Source organism: Equus caballus, chromosome 16 (genome assembly GCF_041296265.1).
Source record: "Equus caballus isolate H_3958 breed thoroughbred chromosome 16, TB-T2T, whole genome shotgun sequence".
Classification (NCBI taxonomy): Eukaryota; Metazoa; Chordata; class Mammalia; order Perissodactyla; family Equidae; genus Equus; species Equus caballus.
The window spans coordinates 36147607-36169458 of record NC_091699.1 but is presented as its reverse complement, the minus strand read 5'-3'; the positions used below and the strand labels follow the sequence as shown (position 1 = coordinate 36169458).

At 48.3% G+C, this 21852-nt stretch overlaps 2 long non-coding RNA genes across 4 annotated transcripts; one reads left to right on the top strand and one right to left on the bottom strand.

Moving 5' to 3' along the window:
• Positions 1–4583: 4583 nt before the first annotated feature.
• On the bottom strand, positions 4584–12537 carry LOC138918025 (uncharacterized). The gene is made up of 3 exons (XR_011426831.1): positions 12420–12537; positions 11853–12223; positions 4584–7198 (listed from the first exon to the last, which is right to left on the bottom strand). It is a non-coding gene; the product is annotated as an uncharacterized lncRNA (long non-coding RNA).
• LOC138918024 (uncharacterized) lies at positions 12165–21405 on the top strand. 3 transcript variants are annotated; one of them, XR_011426829.1, is made up of 5 exons: positions 12165–12280; positions 13920–14152; positions 18062–18143; positions 18379–19454; positions 21169–21405. It is a non-coding gene; the product is annotated as an uncharacterized lncRNA (long non-coding RNA). The 3 variants fall into 3 exon arrangements; XR_011426828.1 differs by having other exon boundaries at positions 17915–18143; XR_011426830.1 differs by lacking the exon at positions 18062–18143.
• Positions 21406–21852: the final 447 nt, after the last annotated feature.

Genomic DNA, 21852 nt, shown 5'->3' with positions numbered 1-21852 from the left:
GAGCGCAGGTGGTCATGCAGCTTTAGGGTATAATACTGTCAGAATGAGATAGAAATTTTCCCTTTCCCAGTACACTGTCCATCAAAAATGCCCCATGAATTTCTTGGAGCCAAATGACATTCCTTAAAGACAGGAGCTTCTGGGGCTGGCCCAGTGGTGTAGTGGTCAAGTGCTCACGTTTGGGTTCGCCGGTTCAGATCCTGGGTGGGGACATAGCACTGCTTGGCAAGCCATGCTATGGCAGGCGTCCCACATATAAAGTAGAGGAAGATGGGCACGGCTGTTAGCTCAGAGCTAGTCTTCCTCAGAAAAAAAGAGGAGGGCTGGCAGCAGATGTTAGCTCAGGGCTAATCTTCCTCAGAAAAAAAACAAAAATAAAAAATAAGACAGCAGCTGCTAAACAGAGCAGGAAAAAGGTCAAGGTAGAAAAGTGGGATTTGGAGGAAGAAAGCAAAATACAACCACTACAGTTTTTAATTCAACTTAATTTTAAGTGATATTCAGCAAGTTGAATGACCCCATGAGACAGGGTGAAAGGGTGATATTTATTGCATGTCCTGCTTCCAATTCAGGTCTATTCTCTTTCAAAAACAGAGAGGCAGTGGGGCAGGAACCCCACAAGAGATTAAAGCCCCATGGTTGCACTTAAGGGCTGTGGCTGGCGAGAAAGGACTGCTCTAAATCCAGTCCAGGTGCGGACCCAGCAATTATTCTAGCCACTACTTTTCACCTCCAAGGTGAGCTGGCCCTGCAGGAAACGAGGACGAGTTGCCAAGTAGTAGCCTCTCAGTTGGCTGAAGCCACTTTACCCATTCCAGCCTGGAAAGGGAGAGAAGCTAGGGGCTGGGTCATTTTAATTTTGGTGGCACACCAAATACCGTGGAGTGGGCCTCTCTACCTGGCCAACTGATGCCAGGTTTTTAGCTCCAGCTGAGTTCCACCCTGCACAGATGAGTGTAGACATGAGCAAGGCTGGTTCCTGGCTTAGTATGGAGCCATGGGACACGGGTTTCTACAACCCCTTCAAGGATGGAGTGGTGAGAGTCAGTCATTCTACCTGCTTGGCATCCTTTCCACTTTCTTCTGGTAACAGCAGTGTGATTTTCCTGTGGGGAACCACTGCTTCTTCACTTTCAGTGCTTATGTCTTAGTTCTAGATGCTTCTTTTTCCCTCTCACCCCAACACTAGGAATAGACATAAGTCTGGCCCATTAAAATCGATCTTAGGAATTTTTCTGGAATGATCAGGAAGGAAAACTTCTCTTTGGGTGATGGTTGTTGAGACAATAGCTTGTGCAGCATTCAACCGTGGCCACGACGAGTCTGCAGAACAAACCCTCCCACAGCTCAGTGGCACACGAAGGCAAGCATTGATCATCACACTGACAGGCCTGCGGGCAAGCTGGCATGCTTCTGCTTCTGCCTCAGGTCTGTGGTCAGTGGGGCAGCTCTGCTCCAAATGTCTTTTGTTTCTCTGGATCTAGCAGGCCACCTGCAGGATATTCTCATGATGATTCCAGAAGCATGAGGGAAAGGCAAATGAAAACAGGTAATTCTTCTTAAGGGCTAGGCTTGGAACTGGCACATGTCATTTCCAATCATATTCTTTTGGCTGAAATTGGCCACATGGCCATGCTCAGCATCATGGAGTGGCAAACACACTCCACTTCTGGTGGGAAAAACTGCAAAGTCACTGGCAGAGTGCACGCATGCAGGAAAGATGAAGAAGTGGGAATATTCATGCGGTCAATCACATGGTGAAATCGGCCTTTGCTGGTGGCCGCTTGGCTGAGGGGACAAGTCTGCCTGAATGAAGCCAACAGAAAGGACAGCAAAGACAAAGAGATGGAGACGGAGACGTGATGATACTGTTGAAGTCCCTGAATCCTGCTCTGTCCTGATTTTTCAGTTACATAATTGCTTAAGTCCATTTCAATTGGGTTTCTGTCATTTCAACAAAAAGACACCTGACAGATCTGTATCAGCCAGAAAAGCGGGAAAGCCGAGTGTCAAGTCTAAGAGTGAAGTAGCAGAATTCAAAGGCAGGCAAGATAGAGCAAGTGGGTTCTGGAGACCGAGCCTAGAATGGTTGCCAGAGGACACTGGACATGGTGATGGAGCCTTTACAAGGTGCCCTTAGAAAGCCAATCAGTGTGAAGGGAGCATTGAAGGACACTGCCATTTGAACACTTTGCACCAAAGGAATACAAAGGCTCTTGTTTCTCCAGCATCTGACAGAAACAGATGAAGAATACCGGAGCGGGACATCCTGATGTGATCCATATTGCCCACCCCCAAAGTAAGAACAATGTATGTGCTGGAAAAGTGCCATGAGGACTTTTAGGATCCTAAGTACTTGAAAAAGTCCTTGATCTTGTGATCTCAAAAAAGGAACCAAAGATCTCAGAAGAGTCAATGAGACTTTTTTTTTTCTTGACGGAGATTAGCCCTGAGCTAACCCCTGCCAATCCTCCTCTTTTTAGTGAGGAAGACTGGCCCTGAGCTAACATCGTGCCCATCTTCCTCCACTTTATATGTGGGACACCTACCACAGCATAGCTTGCCAAGCGGTGCCATGTCTGCACCTGGGATCCGAACCAGCGAACCCTGGGCCACCGAAGTGGAATCTGCACACTTAACCGCTGCGCCACCAGGCCGGCCCCAGTCAGTGAGACTTTTGGTCTCAGAGGAAGGGCCAGCAAAGACGCTAATATTTGAATAGCCTTAGCAATGACATTAACTGCAGCCATTACCATTTATTGAGAACAGGCCATGTACTAAGCATGGGGCTAAGGAACCAACATATATTAGACATGGAATGCTGTCAAGAAATCTGAGAGATCAGTATTTTATCACTATTTTGCAAATGAGAAAGATGAAGTTACAGAGGTCCCATGCCCCATCTGTCTAAGGTCCTTGGGCTGACCCTCCGTCCTGCCCCCAGAGCCCTTGCAATGACCCTTAGGCTGTGAGCCTCCCTAACTCCGCTTCTTTGTTCTTCCTGACCCCAGAGCCTGCAGGGACCTTTTAATTAGCACTTCCTTCCCTTGCTCTTTTTATAGCCTCCTGTTCTTTGAAATTGGGGCCCAACATCAGACTGGAGAGAAAAATATCCTCTCTGTACACACTTTCCTATAGTCTCATCATAGAGGGTCATGTGGTTTCCCCTGCCCGGCACCCAATCCCTCTTCTTCTGGCAAGAGCACCCAGGTTCCCTTTGGGGAATCACCTTCCCCCAACTCTCAGTCCAGGTGACTGAGGTGGGACTGGCCCCACCCAGCTGATCCTGTACCCCTGCTCCCCACTCCAGGGCTGGGCATCGGAGCCTTGGCTGCCAGTCCCTACGGTCCATGCCCTTAGAGAGGCACACAGCGTGACGCGACCAAGTCTGCTAGGTGTGTGACCTTGAGTCACCTACCTAGTCATTTCTGTGCCTCAGTCTTCCCATCTGTTTTCAGCAGTGTTTTTTGGGCTTGACTGACAATTCTGCTTATTTCCCCCCAAATCCCGCTTTTCGGGGTTTTTGCAGTTTTCGTCTCCACCACATCAGGGAGGCCAAGGTTCACAAAGGTAAATCAGGAACCTTCAGGCCTCAGTGGCTCTTCTGCAGTGAAAAGATCCTCTGGGATCCTGGGGTTGTGAGACCTGATTCCTGGGGGGAGAGACGCGGGGAGGGAGTCGGGGAGGGGCTGTTTTAGAATTACCACTCACATTTCTAAACATCTTCGCATCCATAAATGTTTCCAGTTCAGTGACAGCTGAGGCATTTGTTTTGATCGTGGGCTTCTCACTCACCAGCCAGTTATTTTGGTTAAAACAGAGCATTTGTTTTCTGAAAGGTGACAATTTGAGGAGGAGTTATTCTCATTTCCTAAGCCTTGCAGGTGTGGCCACCAAGGCATTCAGGCTGTTCCTCCCTGTTGGGGCCTTTGGACTCCTGCTTCCCTGAATCCAGATGCTCTCCCCTCCTTCTTCGCCTGGTTCACAGCTACAGAGACCTCAGCCTCAATGCTAATGTGTGATTCCTTTTCAGACACCCCAGACCCATGGACCCTCCTATTCTATGCCCTCCTGTTACTTGGTAATTTTCCTTCATCCCACATATGACACTGTCAATCAACCGATTATCTGTGTAATTCTCTGTTGAACCTCATCTTCCCACTGGACTCCAAGCTCCAGATGACAGGTACTGACTGGGACTGTTTGATTCTCCGTGGTCCCCAGGACCTAGCCTGAGGGATGGCATATGGTTGGTACTCAAAAATATGTGTTAAATTATGAGTTCGTCTTTTAATAATTAATTCAATACATTCATTCATCAGTGACAGAGACGTGGCCCTTCCTCATGGGAAATAAGATGAGTTTTTGAATTGGGGTGCCGACGGGGATGGCAGCAAGGATGCTACCTGGTCCATTTGAGGGGAGAACAAAAAGCATGACTTTGAGCATATTCCAACTTGTTGTGAAATCTGGGAAAGGAGATTGAAAGACATTCCAGTATTTTGTAAAAAATCCTCCACGTGCAAACAGAGACTATTGGGAAGCGATCTTGAACTTCAGACATGACTAATAGCCTGGAATGAATAAGACGCGTCAGTGATTTATTTGAAGTGAACAATATAATAATTAGAATTGTTTGATAAGCCAAATGGTAGGAATTCTACATTAGAATTAGATGGGACACTTACTCCATCACCATGAGGTTGCGCTCTTGATCGCAGATCCTTGGGTAGGTCTTGGCTGGTAGGGGAGCTGCTGTTTACATCTGAGTTTGCCAGAGACATTGGAATTTGCAAGAAGGAGCAACAATCATAGCAGCTGTAGGGAGGGAACATTGTGTTTGGGTGACACTAACCAATCAAACTAATAATCTTTCTGTTGTCCATGACTATCTCCCCTGCTAGACAAGGGGCCTCCTAAAGTCAGAAACTGGGCCTTGTTTTACCTTTCAATTTCTGTTATCTAGAATAAATGTCTTTGGATAAACAAATGAGTGATTTCAATTATTGCCATATGGCCTCTCTCCCTCAAGAAAACAAAGTTTAATCCAAATCCACAGATCAAGATAATTCTCACTCCATAAAATCTCCATTATCCAGAAACAACTATTTATTGAATAGTTACAACATACCAGGCCGCATCTCACACTCTGAGAGGCACACAGGGACTATGGCCTCAGAGAATTTAATTACCTGGCTAGGAAGTATCTAGTAAAAGCTCTTCTAGGTCCATGTAACACAAGCTTCACTCAGTTTAACTTATGTAAGGAAAAAGAAAGAAAGAAAGAAAAGAAAGAAAAATAGGTTGCAGAATCAAGAATAGGAAACAGAGTTCAGCCAGGTGCCATGGGCCCTAGAATTGAAAAACCAGGAATGGAGGTGACCTCACTGTCTCTCTTAGGCTTTTTTATTTGTTTACTTATCTTGCATGACCCAAGATGGCGGCCAGTTCCAACGCTCCATTATGACCTTGAGGGTCAAATGGTCACCCTGATTCATCATGGCTGGGGAAAGTGTAGGGATCACACGATTTGCTGCCCACTTACCCAGGCCATGTGCAGGTTGCCCCCAGAATGGGTGGCAAAAGAGATTGACGTTTCAAATATAGGCAAAAAGGATCCACCTACACGAAAAGATAACAGAAGAGGGAGCAAGCAGCAGACAGCATAGGAGTCCCAGGAAGAAAGCGGTAACTATAGATTTGGTCTGTGCAAAAGGAAATGCAAGGGGGAGAAGGTGGTCCCAAATTCCAAACATCGGTGATAATAAGGGGTTCCACTCCTTCCCTCCCATGAGTCCTGGCTGATTGTTCCCATAGCCAGAATGTCCCAGATGGTTTTGTTAACAAGCCCAAGCCCTCCAGCTACTTGGAGGTGCTATTTCAAGGAAGTCTCTTTAAACTGCCTCAATAGCATCGTTGGTCTCTGTGACCTTGGACCCTGACAAGAAGTGTCTTCCCTTTTGAGGTATTAGCTGCAGCATAAATCTGACACGGTTAGCTCCACAAATTAATAACAACACCTAATACCCATCTAGACCTCACTAAGTACCAGACGCCCTTCTGGGTCTTTATACAAATTAAGCCATTTAGTCTTCAGAGCATTTCCTTTAGGCTTCAAACATTCATTGAGCTCCTATGCTTATAGGGCAGTTTGCTAGAACCTATTAAGAGTCTTCTATCTGTTCTCCCCTAAATGTTTCTTCTTTTTTGTTTTAAAAGGCAAGTAAACATGTGGTAGTATGGGGTGGAGTTAAGAGTGTGAGCTTCAGAGTCAAGAAGTAAAGTTTGACCCTCATTTCGTCACTTATTGCTGAGAGACCGTGGCTAGGTCTCTATGCTTTCTGAGCCTCAGTTTTCTCATCTGTAAAATGGGGATAATAACAGTACTAATCTCATATAATATTCTGTGAGGATGAAGTGGAAAATGTACAGAAAGCCCTCCATGCAATTCTGTGTAGAATAAGCAAAATCAACATTAGCAATTAGCTTTTGCCAGTGAGAAATTCAAAGCGGTTACCGAATACCACGATGGATTCAGAAAAGAGAACGCAACTAAGGCTAGCTCAGAGGGGTGGGGCGGGAGAAAGAGAGGAGACACAAGTGGAAAATAGCTTTTCATCATAATCTGAAGGCGAATATAGATTAAGTCTGATATTCTCCACCTGCTGTTGCTTATTTTAAAAGAAAAACAAATGTGAGTCTTGTGCTCGTTGGATATTTAATTTACTGCTCTGCTCCTTCAGGCAGCTTTTTCCTTCAATATTTGTGGGGTGCCACCCCAACCAAGTTCTAGGACCACCTAAGGGTAGGGTAGAGGGAAGCGCAGAGACCAGAACACCGAAGACAGTGGTCCCCTCCTGATGCCTTCCCACTGCCTTGTTTCTCCTCTTAAACTTGAACGTGTAAAATGGATACAATCTAAGACCTTTCTAGCACAAATTCTGTGAATGTCGCATCCCAAAGGGAGTTTTTTCCCTTTTCTCTTAAAAATCAACAAATTATAGAATACAAAGTAAAGAAATTAGCCTCTACCGTACTAAAAAGTTATTTTCAATCATTTATCATACAAGGACAATGGGCATAAGTCAATTCTCTACTCCCCAGGGAGGAATGAGAGATGAAACACGTCCACGGTCCATGGGGTTTTTCAGTCTGGTCTCTGGTTGTCTTCAAGGGCAGGGGTCCAGGAAAAACCAGACTGTAAGGAATCAAGGAGAAAACAGACTGTGAGAAAAGCGCACAACAATGCTACTTATTTTCTGCGTGTACTTATGTATGAAGGAAAATGCAAAGTAATAGTTCTGGAATGACACAGCCCAAACTTGTAACCTCCAGTAAAGAAGGTCAGGATCATGATTAGGAGTGCTGGTCCGAGGGAACTTTAGCCTCATCTGTGAAGTATTACATTTTTCAAAAGGAGAATTGATTCATGTCTTACTTGGGTAATTAAAATTTAATTGTTTAAATAGGAAACCTGGCTTAGAACATGCTTCTCCAGGGAACTGCAAGAAAGAGCAGCTTAGCTGGCTGATTTCCCTGAGGCTGGGTCAGGGTTCAGCCCCTGTGGTCCCAGAACTTAAGAGGTGGGTTTGCCAGCTTAATTATTAACTGAACTGAAAAACTGACTTTCTGGAGACTGAGCGCTAATTTTGACATTGATGTCAGCATGTAGATTTCTTTTTTTGAAGAAAGCATCTGGCTGTGTTTTCCAGACTATTGTTAAAGCAAAATTAGATGGGAAGACAAATGTGCATAAATGGCTATTTTGGGGGACTCCTGAGAAAATAAAAACATGAAATAAACAGAGCACTGAGAAAATTCGTTCGGCTGTGGATGTGTTGTAACTGCGTCCTCAACTCTTTCTTGGTGAATTTCATACACACACCTCCTTCCTAATCCCTTTGCTACAATCCTCAGGAGCTGAGAGGTGAAAAATCATATAATCAACACTTAAACGTTGTCAATGGATCAGACATATAACAGAGAATGTACAGCCGCAATCTTCCTAAATCTCCGCGCTAACTGTAGGTCTCAGCTTCCTCTACGATCTCCATCAAATCCAGTGCAAAGCCACAAATACTTATATAGTCTTCACACGTAAAGCACTTCGTACTTCTCTCTTCCCCAGCCTGCTAGGACTGGTATCAAATCCGTCCGCCGGCTGTGCCCATCTCCTCTGTTGGAAAAGATCCCCCAGCCTCTGTATGCTTTCCCCTAGGGAATTCTGAATAGCCCATACTTCACGGGAGATGCTAAACATCATACAATTGAAAGCTCCTTTTTCTTATTCTTTACCAGTAACTGTGGGGAATAAGAAAACTAAACTACAGGAATTAGGCAAGAGTTTGTTCTCCGACTATACTCGGCTCATGGAAATTCAGGATTTCTTTAAAGCCCAGGAGTCAAAAGGTCACCTCGGGATCACGGATGGTGCTGGGGGTAGAAGTCATCTACCAGCTAGAAGGGCAAGAAAGAGAGACCTGAGAGATCTAAGTTAAGAAATTGGAGGTTACCTGGAAATCATCACAGTCAACAGCTACAGAGGAGCCTCAGACTGTGCAGACACCATCTTAAGATCTTGTTTAATTCTCCTGACAACCCAATCATTATCCCCATTTTACAGAGGAGAAAACTGCAGGTTGGGGAGGTAAGGTCACATAATTAGTCGGTAGAGGAGCTGGTATTGTAACCCAAGGCAGCCTCATTCTAGTGTTTCCATGCCTAACGAACCAGTAGAAAGGTTGGATGGTGGGAAGGGTGGGGGTGGGGGGGGGGGGTAAGGAGGACATGTGGATGGTTGGATTGAAAGAGACCAGAATGGAGAAATTCAAGTTTTGGAACCATCAGCAAACATCTTGTGCCCAAGCAGTGTTTGGAAGGAAAGGTAAATCTCAGTGGAGAGGTTCACAGAGAAATCGGGAATATAAACACAGCGAAACCAGCATGTGTATATACGCCAAAGGAAGGGATGTTGTCAGGGGCCTGATGGAAACAGATGGCACACTCCAGCCAGGACAATTGGAGGAAGGTTTATTTAGAGAGATGCAGTGTAGAGGAACATAAAGGCTGGTGCCATAACCCAGGGCCAGGAGCAGCAAAGGGGTCATGTCCCTAGATCTGAAGGGACAAGGGGTGGAAGGGTGCTGTTCCAAGAACCTGACAAAGAGGCATAGAGGAGGCAGCCTGAGAGGGGTGGAGACCTTAGTCTAGGGACATAGCCTGGCTGAGGTGACTGTGAAAGGAAATCCCTACCATTCCTTCTCTTCTCCCTCCCTCCAATCCCCTGTGGGCCTCCGCATTGGCTGAACCCAATGGAATGCCAAAGGGCGAGGGCACCCTGTGACACATGGTGCAAAGGAGGAGTCCAGGGGGAACCCAAGATGCCCAGCCTAAAAGATGAGGGAAGCACTGTTACCTACAGACAGGTGCAGAGGAGCGAGTAGAGAAGGGCTGACCGAGGGGTAGGAAGAGCTGAGGTTGCAGACTGGCTCTGATATAAAGGAGTAATAACTGAAGGTGAAAACCCACGCTCAGCCCTGGGGTGGGACCTGCCGTTTCCACAGTGGGTTGCCTTAGACCTGGGTGAAGCGCTTCCTGGCTGTGGCAGGTTCTTTGAGTTCTGAGGATGTTCACCTAATAGATACCATGTAGCACGGTGCCTTAGGGGTGTGTATTAACAGCTGCTTGGGTGTCTGGAATGCTGGAAATGGCTACTGGAGAAGGATACTCAACCATATGGGAGTTGGGAGAACACACAGAGGTGAGAAGAGTGGTGGAGAAGGAGTCAGACCCGGAGATCCGTCCACCCCTCCCTCAAAGGCACAATCGAGGAGGGATCCTCTTTGTTCATATCTGGACCTGCTCCCAAGGGATCCTGGGACCTTGGTGACAGAGTTAGGAATGAACCATGCTCAGAAAAAATGACTTAAGAAAAAAAAGGAGGAATATGTCAATCTGGCAGAGGATTCTCTATGTTCCTAGAGGGCTTTGATGTGGAGTGGAAGGAAGGGTTAGAAGTCAAAAAGCAACTCCTTACACTGGGCCATCTGTTGCAAGAACCACAGGTCTTGTTCAAGGAGCCGTGTATCAAATTAGGGCGCCCAGAGAACGCGAGTCTTCAGGATGGTGAGGAATGAAACATAGGATCTGCGAGCAGCTGAACACAGCCAAGCAGCCCTTGGAGAGCACACATGGTGCTCTGAGTGACAGAAGTTTCATGTCACAGTGGGTCAGGGCCAGAGGAGGGGATGGGCCAGCAGCCCAGAGCACGGGAACACTAAACATCACGGAAACAATACGGAAACAAGGTGCCCGTGAACTCAGGGTTCCTTACCCAGCTGGCTGGATGCAAATTGGTCCTAATGCTCTCAGAGTAAACCTATGGTGGAAACAAATGACAGCATCCACCAACGCAGACCCATCTGTAGGAAACTGTTGCCATCACCCTCTATGGGCTGCAAGATTCAACCACCAAATTTCGAGATTTACCAACTGACTAGTGATTCACGGCAAAGCTTAGTAGATAAACTTTTGGAACCAAGAAAGGCACGAGGTTGTGTTGTTTCCTGGAGACCAGTCATTTTATTATCTACATTTTTAAGTCTTTAAAAAACTTTCTAAGAAGTTATCTGGTTTATAAAATTGCAAGAGAAAATGAAAGAGATGGGCATAGAAAAGGAAGCAGGATTTCTTTAGTCAGTGAACGATGAAAGAAATTTGTTTTGAACATACACTGTATTAACAAGAACTTAAGTTTGTCCTTTCTCCCCACTAAATACATGTTGAAGAAATATTTTAAAATTCTGGCTTGACTGGGAGATTTGCCTTGGGGAAGTCTGAGAGTCTGGTCCTGCAAATTAGCAAAATTTGTTAAGTGCAGAACGTGGCTTTGCTTGTTGATTTTCCTCCCTCTTATGTTTCCTCGTGACAAACTCAAGTTCACTGAGCACCTGGTATACGCCAGGCTCTAAATGTTGAACATGGCTTGTTTTATTTAATACCCAAGGGGTTTTCAAAGCTACACAGACCTTGAGCTCAGACACGTTTCAGACATGCACTGTCCAACATGGCAGCCACCAGCCACGTGTGGCTATTTAAATTTAAATTTATTATAATTAAATAAAAATTAAAATTCGGTTCCTAAATTTTAAATTACCATGTATCAAGTGCTCAACAGCCAAATGTGGCTGGAGACTACCACACTGCCCAGTGTAGATATAGAGCTTTCCCATCACCGCAGAAAGCTCTGTTAGACAGCACAGTTCTGGACCTTCCAGAGCTCTTTCTACCTCCTGTGAAATCATTCTAGGCAGAAAAGCTGCCATAAATTGAGCACCTCCTCTGGATTCTAGGTCAGTGATATAAGACCATATCACACCATACATCTCAGCCCCTTTTATAGATGAAGAAACTCGAGCACAGAGAAGTTAAGTCATCTTTTCACCATCACACAGCAAGTGAATGGCAGAGCCATGGGAGTTTGACTTCAAAGGTTTTGCTCATTCAGGTGAGGCCAGCTTCCAAGGCATCTCCCCCAAGTGTGAATGAAAGCACCAGCAGGGACAAGAAAGAGCTGCTGGGGATCTTGGCCCTTCTGACAGAGAAGAGGCCACATGCCCAGGGGGTCAGACAGGCTAGGCGACTAAGCCCAGTTCCTCCACTGACTAGCTGAGAGACATGGGCCAAGTCAGTTATCCTCCCTGAGTACAGGTCAAGAGGGCATGCTCACAACGTCCACCTTGCAGAGCTATTAGGAATAAATGAAGTGGTACACGCAAAGCACTTGGAACAGGATCTGGCACATTAGCTGTTTAGTAAATGTAGACATGATTACTATTTCCGGAGTGAATCACCTTCTTGAGTTGGAAACAGCAGCAAGATTCACCCAGGTCTCAGCAATGGTCATTTCCGAGTCTGGCTCGCCCCCTGCTGGTCAGTCCTGGATACAACACTCTGCCGGGTGCTCTTCCCTGAAGGGCGGGGCCCAATCCCAGAGGGTTCTCAGGCAACTCGGCTCTAAAACAGGAACGTCCCACCCGAGCACTGCGGGGAGGTTCTGTCACCTTGCAGCTCCACTTAGCGCTCAGGAGAAAATCAGAGCGTGCCAGCCCTGCTGCGATCTTCGTCGCTGCCTTAACTGCCAGGCGGATAGGAAAGAGGCACCTCTTCAGTCCCCCATGGCAATGTCCGGCCCGTGTTCCCAGGATCTTCTAGCTGAGGCCACCTGCAAGCACAGGGTCTTAACTCTCATGCTGATGTTACCTTCAAACTGATGCTGAATGTAAGTCCCAACCCCGTCCCCATTTCCTATCCATCTAAAAGTCCTGTTGATTTTTTTCCTCCTAAATATATTTAAAATCTATTCACACCCCTCCACCTTCCCTGTCACCACTCCAGTCTAAGCTGCCGTTGTTGCTCACCTGGACCACCGCATCAGCCTCCTAACTGCCCTGCTTGCGTCTTCTCCCTTCTCCCTCCAGTCCAGTCTCCACACGGCAGCTAGAGCGTGATCCTAGCTGCTGGAGTCACTGGAACACCCTGGGGAAATTTAACAAATGCCCAGGTGTCAACCCCAGACTAATGACATCAGAGTCTCCGGGGTGGGGGTTTCTCAACTCTCATGGCTCGTCAAAGCTCTGGAGGATTCTTTTGTGCAGCCGGGAGTGAGAACCACTGAGCTTCCAGTCGGGACCAGCAGCACCAGCATCACCTGCAGGGCTTGTCAGAACACAGAGGCTGCCCCCCGCCCCCCCGCCCCCCAGAGTCTCTGATTCAGTAGGTCTGGGGTGGGGCCTGAGAATTCCATTTCTCACAAGTTCCCCGGTGATGCTGATGATGCTGGTCTGGGGACCACACTGTGAGAACCACTGTTGTAAAAACATAACTTGCACCACAAAACTCCATTTAAATGGCTTCTCCTTACGCTTAAACATATATTTTAAAAATTCGCCTTCTATACCCTGGGCTGCTGGGCAGGAGGTGGCCCCTCCTCTCTCATGGCCCTCACTCCCTCTGCTCCAGCCACACTGCCTCTCGTCTGCCTCTTGTCGACTTAGAGCCCTTTGCACCAGCTGCTGTCTGCCCAGATGGCTCCTCCTTTAGCTGTCTCTTTGTCTGGTTGCCTCCCAGTCCTGGGGGCTCATAGAAGTGTCACCTCAGGGAGGCCCTCCCTGACTGCCCCATTCCACATTAGCCTCACCTCCCCCTCACCCCTTATTCTCTACCTCAGCAACCTGTTTCTCTCCTTTATAGCACTCATCACAGTTTGCAATGATTTTATGCGTGTGTTCACTTATATGACATCCACCTGTCTGCCAGCCATGTGAGGGCAGGGACTTTGTCTTCTTGATCACTGCCCTCATGGTATGTCCATGGTAGGTACTCAAAAGTGGTTACTGAGTGAAGGATTGAATAGAAACACAGAATTAGAGAGTGTAAAGTTTCGTAGTAGTAACAACAGAAGCAGGAGCCATTTTTTCCCCCTGAGGGGTAACCCTGTGCTGGTCTTTTAACATTACATCTCTAATTCACACGACGACCTGGCAAGGCAAGTGGCATTATCTTCCATTTACAGATGTGGAAATGAAAACCCGGAGAGGTAGGCAGACTTGGCTGAGGTCACACAGCTAAAAGTGGCAGAGCTGGTGGGAATCCAGGCTGCCTGCATTCACATTGATCACAGGATGTGGACGGGACACAGGACTGAAGAAAAGAAGGGAGAGAAAGAGAGAGGGCGTGAGGGAGGTTGGAAGGGAGGAAGGAGGGGAGAGAGGAGAAAGGAAGGAAAGAGAGGGAGGGACAGGCAGCAAAGGCAGAGCGGGAAGCACTCTGCCCTCAGGGAATTTTTAACTCTAAACCCCTAGCCAAGGCAAAAAGAAAAAACTGAGCTGAAATCAAAGAACCCTTGCCCTACTTTCCAGCTCTCGGATTCCCTGAGTCTCTTCAGAAGAGAATGAACAAGCAAGAATTGGTGTCTCCACTTTTAAGATGTTTTGGCAGCTTGCCCAGAGCCTGTGGAAGAAAAGTGCAGTAGGAAATGAGGCAGGTAGGACCTGAACCCAGCCCCGCTGCCTGCACAGCCTGCTTGCTTCTGTACCCAACCTTAGGGAGCAGCGCCTCGACTTCCTTTCGTGGCCACCTGCCTCATGACTAGGTGAGTTATTGAAGTACTAGAGGCTGTAACAGATAACCACCTCCCTCCCCAAACTCAAAGGCTTAACATCATAAACGTTTATCAATCCAGTGAAGTGCAAAATCAGTGCTCCTGAGGGGGGCATAGGGCAGAGGAATGGGGGTCCTCCCGTTATGACTGGGGAAGGGGACAGAGCATGGAAGGTTTGATGCCAGGCCTGGAAGTGGTGCACATCATTGGCACCCATGTTCACTGCCCAGAACTCAGTCACTTAGCCATTCTTAGCTGCAAGGGAAGCTGGGAAGTAGAGCCTCACTGTCAAGCTTAGCCAACAGCCAGCCAGTCTGCCTCATTCCCTGAGCTCCGTGATAAGCTCCCCACCCTGGCACCTCTCTCTGATGACAGAGTTTCCACAGTTGCAGAGAAGGCTGGGAATGTAGCCGCCCTGAGGAGAGGACCACCTTGGGCTTAAGTTCATGTCACAGAGGAAATGACAGGTCTCCAGTGTTGCCCTGAGAGGAGGCTGGAGGTTTGGGGAAGGACAAAGGAAGGAAGAGGAGGCTGGATGCCCAATGTGCTCAAGTCCAGTCTTGGCTGAAAAAGGATGACACCTTTTCTACCATTTTGGTGTGGTTTACAGAGTCTACCCTGACTTCAATGCTAGACTTTTCAAAATTTCACTAACTAAGGAAACATTTATTGAATATCTACTGTTTTGCAGACATAGTCCTAGGCCTTTGGGATCCCAATAAAGAAAGACTATGATGTAAGCCCTGTTCTTTATCTGGTTAAGATTTTGAAAAACTGTGATAAAAGTTTCACACAAATAATATTCAAGATTAATGACATAAATGATCTCATTTAATCTTCACAATAATCCTATGAGGAAAGTACTGCTATTATCTCCGTTTTACAGAGAAGGAAACTGAGACGTAAAGGGATGAAATAATTGTCCCAAATCCCACCACTCTTAAGAGGCAGGAATGTGTCTTAACTACATTATGCTGACCCTCTAGTTAAATCACAGTACTGTATGCACGTTGACATCAACACAGGCATAATCCAGTTGGCTTCAGAAAACAGAACAAGGTTTGGAGTTCTAAACAGTCTCTGAATCCAAGGACAGGTCAAAACTGAGCTCCAGTAATTCCAAGATGACCTTGGAGCGAAGTGAGCTGTGTGACCCTGGAGGAGACACTTTCCCTTTCTGTTCTTCAGCTTCCCCTCTGTAAAAGGAGGGAGCTGGCTTAGGCGACTCTTAAATTCCCTTGTTCCTGTACAAGCAGCGTGGCTGGTGGGAAAGGCAGAAGTTGTCCTCAGCCAGATTCAGGCTCTTCCTGCCTGAGCCTTTGTCTTCCCATTTGTGAAAACAGAATTGGGTCTGATCTGCTAATTTTTCTCTCCCTAGCATCTGGCACAGGGAGGATAATAGGAGCTGAGTAAATCCTGGTCACCCCCTTCAGCTTGCACCTGGTTGCAGGTGGCAGGAATCGTGGGAGCAGAAGGGAGATGGCTAAGCTGCACGCTGCTTCTGAGGGTGCAGGGTCTCTGAACCTCCATCCGGGGGAACCTGGGGCATCTGGGGAGCAGCTGAGAACGGAGGGTAACATGGCACAGAGCCTCGCCCGACCTGTCTTCCCCACACCCCACACCCTCTCCATCAAGTGCAGGGCAGGCTCCAGCCCCTGTGAATGTGGATTCGCACCAATATCTCGGAATCCCCAACAGATGGGTTCTGGACTTCGGGGGGGCAGGGTTCAGAGATGTGAGTATTAGATGTCCCCGCAGGCCTGCCCAGCCGGCCTTATTTCTTACGAAGACTTTGGGATGCTCCCAGGAGGCGTGCTGCCTGGCAGATATTGAATAAGGCAGGAGGCGCATGGAAGAAAGGCAGCTTCTTGGAACAGTTGCCTGGTTACACGGTGGTCTGGGCCACGTGGTCTCCTCCCCTGGAGGCCCCCGGGTGAGCCTGCTGGGGAGGGGAGCAGAGGGGTGGCCAGGCCCTAGACGCAGTGCCTTCCTTCTGCCACCCCCAACCACCCACAGTCCCGGCTAGGACAAGTGGACAGCTGCCTGTGTGGGAAGCCGGGTTCCCCGCTGACCAGCTGTAGGATTTGGGCAAGTTAATGCAGCCTATCTGTGCCTTCCCTCCCTCGCCTTTAAAATGAGTCTAATAATAGTACACACCTCACTGGGTTCCTGCATGGCTTCAAAACAGATAATATAGGCAAAGGGCTGAGCCCGGGGCCTGGAACACAGCAGGCTGACCACCAAAAAGCCAGTGCTGCTCAGGAAGAGCTGGAAGCTGATGGAAGGAGCAATCAGAAGTCCCGAGTCAGGACTGGCTACCTAACCTGAGGGCCCAGTGCACAACGAAAGTGCAGGGCCCCTTGTTCAAACAGCAGGAAAAAGGTGCTGGTTAAGGTCCTGCAGTATAAAGCTTTCTTCCTTTTGCAGTCTCTCTCGACGACCTGCCGCGGTGGGGTTCGCTATCTAATGCCATGGTCCCTTAGGCGTGGGGAGAGCACAGACCTTACAGGCACCCAGGATCCTGGCCTGCAACATGGCATGTGTGTGCATTGCCTATCAGCTGCCAGGTGCCTGGGGGAGCAGGAAAGTGGAGCCCGGCATTCCGCTTTCCCAAAGGCCCTTCCCCCCAACCGTGGTGGACAGGCAACCCCAAATATTGCAACCGCCAAACCACGACAAACTAGGGATCTGAATCGGGGTAGGGGCCAGGCCCACCCCTGCCAAGCTGTCTTCTGAACGCACCCTCATGCCGTCAACCTAGGGCAGCAGGGCAGCAATTGTGCCCAACCCCGAGACGCTGTGGGGTGTGCGTGCCAACCCTTCCCGGGCCCAGGTCCCTGATGGTGGCAGAGAGGAAGCTGGGGCAGGGGGATCAGGGAGGGGCAGACAGGGCCAGGCCTGGGACACCAGGGGGTTGGGAAGCTGGTGGCCAAGAATCCACCTGGAGAGGCAGAGGGAGGAGAGACTTCATGAGAACTGGGGCTCCCTACCCTCACGCCTACTCTGTTGTCCCACCAGACTTCATTTACAAAACACATACTTAAAGATAAAATCATTAAGAATTTCAAGACATGACAGTAGAGCATTAAATCCTAAGTGCAGGTCCTGTGTGACTGCACTGGTTGCTCCCCAGGATGGAGACCCTGTCCTGAGTCCTTATCCTGGCTGTCACTAACTCCCTCTCTCTGGGCCTCAGTTTCTCCCCTAAATGAGGGGGCAGGGTTTTTATTTGCTCTTCCAGCTTCTGTATTTTACGACTTCTGTCCCACTCACACGCTGTGTGGCCACGGGCAAGTCCTTTCTCCTCCTTAGGCATCAGTTTTCCCATCTGTACAGTGGGGATTCGGAGATCCTGAAGCACCCTTCCAGGGTTAGTGCTGGAAGAAGTGCCTCTTCCCATCCCCTCCCTTGCGTGAGACTTTTCCTTGCGTGGAAGGGGAGGTAAATTCACGAAGCAGGAGTGGGGTGTGGGGTTTGCCACGACATTCCTGGTCTCCTCCTTCTGGTCACACTGGTGAACTTGGGGATGGCAAGGGGAGAAAGGAGGGAAGCACAATCAGCCTGTGTTACGGACTGAATGTTTGTGTCCCCCCAAAGTCGTGTTGGAGCCCTCACCCCCAGTGCGAGGGTGTTTGGGGGGGATGGTAATTAGTTTATACAGGTCATGAGGGTGGGGCCCTCGTGGTGAGATTAGTGCCCTTGTAAGAAGAGTAGGGACACCGGATCTTCCTCTCTCCCCATGTGAGGGTGCAGGGAGAGAGCGACCATCTGCAAGCCAGAAACAGGGCCCCCCGGGACAGAACCTGCTGCACCTTGATCTCAGGCTCTCCAGCCCTCAGAACCGTGAGAAATAGTGTCTGTCGTTTAAGCCATCCCGTCTCTGATATTCTGTCACAGCAGCCGAGCTGACTTACACGGCCTGTAAAGAAGGCTCACAGACTAATGGAGCAGAACAGCAAAGATGGACAGATCATCAGAGAAGGTGAGAAAGCAGGGAGCCCTGGGCAATTCGTTCATTTACTCCCTCCCTGCAGCAGCTTCCACACTGGCTCCCTTTTAATCCATTCTCCACACAACAGCCAAGGGAGCCGCTTATATGACAAACAGAACCAGGTCCCTCCCTCCTGAAAACCTCCATCCGCTAGGATTACGTTCATCCGTGACAGTAACCCCTCTAACGGTGTCTTAAACCAGACAGACTTTTCCCTCTCTCACAGAAGCATCTGGCGCTGGGCATCCAAGACTGGCTGGCAGGGCAATGGTGTCGGAATCCAGGCTCCACGCGTCTAGCTTGCGGCGCCTCCATCCCTGGCCTCCATTTCCAAGGTCACTTCAAAGTCCAAGATGCTTCTGGGGCTCCCGCCATGCAATCGACATCCCACACAGCAGCAAGGGTGCGGGCACTCCCTGCTTTCGAGGACACTTCTCGGAAGTTGCATAAAGCACCTCCGCTTGCATCCTAGTGACTGGAGCCTGAGTCACCTCACCACACCTACATCGGAGGCTGGGGAAGTAGCCCCTACTCCAGGCAGCCATGTGCTCGGCTCAGCGGTGTGTGTTTTATTAACGACAAACGGGGGAGATGGAGGCTTGAATCAACTGTTGGTCCCTCCCACACCATCCTTCCAGAGCTCTTCCTGCACTTGCAGTAAAACCTATACCCTTTACTGTGCCCTACACAGCCCGGCCCGCGTTCCTCCCCGTCTCACCTCCCTCACCATCCTGCCCGCCCGCTGGCCTCCTTTGGGTCTCTCAAAGGCCTAGGCTCCTTCCCCACAGGGATATCCGCCTATTCTGGTCCCCCGCCCGGAACGCCCCACCCACTCCACACCGCTGGCTCCTCCTCCTTGAGGTCTCCGCTTTCCCATCACCTCCGCAGAGGGGCCTCCCGACCACGCCATCTCACCCAGTTCTCCTCCTCATTCTTCCCGGACTCCTTTCTGTTTCTTTAGAGCATGAGCGACACATTGAAAGTATTTTAGTGAATTATCTGATAAAAAGCAAAACCATGAATGTCTGCACCAAATGCCTGCCTTTTGGGTTGACCGCCCACCAGGAAGGCAGCTGAGTGAGGAGAGGGTTGTGCCTGCTCACGGCTGTGTCCCACCGTCTACCGGGAACTTCAACATTGCGAACATATCCAGTTGTCTTCTCAGCTGCAGAGGCCAAGAGGTGAGACTCGGGCTGCGTCTGCTGGAGAGGGACAAAGACTCGGGCGGGGAGGTCAGCGGAGACCAGGATGAAGGAGTCCAGTAAAATCCTAGTAACAGCCCCGCGGCAGCCAGGAATACGGGTACGGTCCTTTTTAGCCTTGTTTTTGGCTCCATCCTGTGTCTCCACCCTTGTGTTAACATCTTCTTTTGTCCTGCTTTTAATGTGGCCTATTGTTTATTCCTTACCCTTATAAGTGGCTTTACATCCTTTCTGGAAGAGGATGGGTATAAACAAACAAAGACACGATAACATGTATAAGGTATTTGGGTGCGTTCAGTCGCAGTGAATAGCAACCTACTCTAACCAGGGCCGTCCTCTCCTCTGAGCCGCACAGCCCAGCCAGCATCCGCTCTCCACTTGCCGTCTCCTCTTGGGGGTCCAAAAGGGCTTCAACCGGATGTGTCCAGAAAGCAACTCATGGTCTCCCTCAAACTGGTCTTCCCCTAGTCCTGACAAATCAGGTGTCTAAGATGGAAGTCTAAGCACTAACCTTGAGAGGCAGCACAACACAGTGGTTAGAGCAGGATTTCTCAGCCCCGGCACTATGGGACATTTGGGGCCAGATAATCCTTTGGGGGCTATCCTATGATTGTAGGAAGTTTACCAGCATCCCTCACATCTACTCCTTAGATGACAGTAGTACCCCCCACACCTGAGTTGTAACAACCAAAAATGCCTCCAGATATTGCCAAATGTCCCCTAGGGCAAAATCATCCCCTGTCAAGGACCGCTGGTTTAGAGCAAGGACTTAAACCTCAGATTCTGTGGGTTCAAATTTCAACTCTGCTGTGCAATGTGAGGCAAGTTATTTAACCTCTCTGTGCCTCAAATTCCTCTTCTATAAAGTGAGGAAAACTACAGTCCGTCCTACACTGGTTACAGATATTAATCTGTACACTGTAATATCTGTAAGGCACTTGGAATGGTCCCTGGCACATAGAAGGGTATCTTAGCCATTATTCTTACTTTTGAAATTACTCCTCATTCCTCCATCTAATCCATCATCATTTCTGGATAATTTTACTTTATAAATATCTCTAAAATCCTGTCCCCTTCCTCCCACATTGCCCTTGCCCAAACCACCAGCATCTCTTGCCTCTTGTTAAGGCTTCCTACCATTCACCCTCTACAGAGGAACCAGGTTGATCTGTTTAAACCCTTCAATGGTTAAAACCAGTCATAGAGTCCCACTGTTTTTAGGAAAAAGCCCCCCACCAATGGCCTTGGGATTATAGAATTACCCCATCCATCTCTAGAGGCTCGTCTCCTAACTTCATCTCGCTTGTTTGAGAATTTCAGCCACAATGGTTTTTCTCTCCATTCCTTAAAAATGTCATTTTTCTCTTCTACCCCAAGTGTTCCAAACCCTTCAAGTGTTCCACATCCTCTGCCTGCAGTCTCAAATGAAGCTGTCTTCAAAGCAGTGATCATGGCATTTTTCAAAATAAAGACAGGCCACTTCTTGGGAAGACTAGAAAGAGTTGAAGTGATTGAGCCAGAAAGGACTGCCTTGTTCAGTGGGGCAGTGTGTGCACTGCACAAACACTCAGGCAAGGGGTAGAGTAGAGATCGTAATTCATCTCAAGCTCCACTCACCACACCAAACCCTGATGCAGAGCCACTGCTCTCCAAGCTGTTTGTTTGTGGAGCTATGTTCTCTGAAAGGAGATGTCTTTTGCTAACTTGCAATGAAGATGCCACATAGGCTAGTGACAGCCCTACAGTCAGAGCATACAGCAGGTGGATAATAGTGGAGCTACATTAAAAAAATGTACTTTTCTTATCTGTTGTAGTGACATTAAGCTGCCAAAGACAAGGGAAGAAACCGAATATGCCCCTGCCTGCCTCTGCTGCTCCTCCTTCTTTCTATATCTAGAAAGTGAGCTGTTCCACATCCTGGTACTCGTTCAGAGCTGAGGTCAACTTGGGAAAAACTGTCCCTTACTTTGTGCATCAAGCAATTGGACAACTTTCAAGTTGTGGATTGATGCAATTAGCACTTTCCATAATTAAAGTCATAGTAAAATGTCTTCTGGGAATTCAATATCGTTTTTTTAATTAACTATTCTTATTAACCTCATTCATCTGTCTCATAAAAAATGTAAACCAAGCCTAGCCATACGAAACACACGTCCTCACAAAAATAATTAGCACCAAATATTTAGCCTCACAGTTAAAACATCAGAGCCAGAAGGGACCTCAAAGATCACCTATCTAGAACAAACCTTCAGCTTGGTGCTGAGGAACCTGGGGCTCAGAGATTGGAAGCGACATGTCGTGGATCACTCAGCTCAGAGGTGTCACTGCCAGAGGATCCCCAGGTCTCCCGTCTGCCACACTAGTGCTTCCATAGCCACAGCAGAAAAGGAAGAGAAAAAAGAAAAATGAATCCCCACTCTCTTACCAGGTAGTAAGTACAAGGAAGTGAAAGCCACATTTCTAACTACTGGGTTTGTGCACATAGCGTGCTTTTTTTC